The sequence below is a fragment of the Morone saxatilis genome, unplaced genomic scaffold (genome assembly GCF_004916995.1).
Source record: "Morone saxatilis isolate NCDOM2014 unplaced genomic scaffold, NCSU_SB_2.0 Contig8, whole genome shotgun sequence".
Taxonomy (NCBI): Eukaryota; Metazoa; Chordata; class Actinopteri; family Moronidae; genus Morone; species Morone saxatilis.
In genome coordinates this window covers 2280727-2282306 of record NW_023340257.1, presented here as the reverse complement: position 1 = coordinate 2282306, position 1580 = coordinate 2280727, and the positions used below count along the sequence as shown (strand labels likewise).

At 40.8% G+C, this 1580-nt stretch overlaps 1 protein-coding gene across 1 annotated transcript in view; it reads left to right on the top strand.

Annotated features, from left to right (window-relative positions):
• The window catches only part of brip1 (BRCA1 interacting protein C-terminal helicase 1), an 84641-nt gene that overhangs the window by 27596 nt on the left and 55465 nt on the right, over nucleotides 1–1580 (top strand). The window lies entirely within an intron of this gene.

Sequence of the window (1580 nt, the reverse complement as noted above, 5' to 3'; positions counted from 1 at the left end):
GCATTTTTCCTCCATACTCGTTGCCTTTTGGAATCAGCTCCTTTCCAAATGCAGCCTGGCAGATAATGGCTGTTTTGTTTAGTGGTAGATCTGCCTAAAGTACATAAGATGAATTATTCATCTCCCGCTCAAGATTTCACTGGAAAGCAATTGCAGGACAAACAGTTTGCTGAGTTGAAGAGGCACGTAAGGGGGGTCCTTGTCGATGTAACACTGCATATTCAGTGAATGTGCCATGTTTTATTGATGCAAACGTCCCGGCCTCACTAGCTTGAGGAGGCACCAACCTGATGAAATCTTCCCCATGCTTCATTTCACAACTATGAGGCAATCACACTGGTATACAAGAAACTATCAACGCTCTCATGCTGTTTCATTTCCCTGTCTGCCTTCCCTGGTTGCTTATGTACTGCACAAAACCTGCAGAGTAAATGTCTGTTCAGCTTGGTGTGGTGTTTGGAGGAATACTTGAACTGGGTGTGTTCATGCAGGTAAACAGAATAGGTGTACTGTTATGGACAAGATGTCAGTTGATACTCATCTGGTGGCCCCATCTACATCAGACTCAGACTTTACAGGTTGACACTATTTGCCTGTTGAGAAGTTTTCTGCTGACTACAAGAAGAACTTCTACTTGACCTTTCTAACACATTTCCAATCCAGTGAAGCTGCTCTTTTATTGTGAAGCCATGCTTATTCAAGGATATAATCTGCACGGCACATACATGAGTGGGGCCATGCTAGGATGAAGGCTTTTAGATCAATGTGCCTCCCCTGAGAGCTGCGGACTTTTTGCACTAACAATAGTACAGGAACAGTGATTTTATTACAGAGGGGGTTTAAACACATCAGCTATCTGCCAGGTGCAGGTAAAGAAAAGAAATCCAAGCTGTTTGAAGACACAGAAGCAAACACAGGCAGCTAAATGCTTCCTGTTCTTTGTTGCAAGCTTTATGTTTCTGAATTGGAAAGTGTCATAATGTGTTACAGTGCCATGTCTTAGTTATTTACATGGCCTACAGTTTTACAACGTCTGAAGATGTAGACCTTCTGCATTCTCTTGACATGCAGTTACATTTGGCCCACTGCCACATAGTATTTCCTCGAAAAAGCTGTCCTTGTCTTCTTTTTCTTTTGGTTGTAGGTTGTATTTGTCTTTATTTAAAACCACTTCCGACCTAAGTTGCTTCAAAATATGCCATATCATCAACCATCACACCTACTGTCTTTTCACTATACTGATTGTGTAATTTACTAGGTACAAGTCAAATTATATAGGTTTTCTTAACAGAGCAAAAATTCACATTTCCAAATGAACACCATCCTTGTAAGTCTGTTTTAACAGTAAGCTGGTTCTAAGCAAATCCATAAATAATAATGGTAATTCATCCAGTAGTTATTGAGATAATTTAGTCTAGACCATACACAGTATATCAAGCGGACACAGCTTCCAGGTCTGTGAACTGAAGCCACGCACAAGTGTCTTAAACATGTATTCTATGTAATAGACAGCACAAGGCAGCTCCATTGAAGTCAGATAGTATGTAGTCTTATGGAGGAATGACCCTACTTCTCACTTG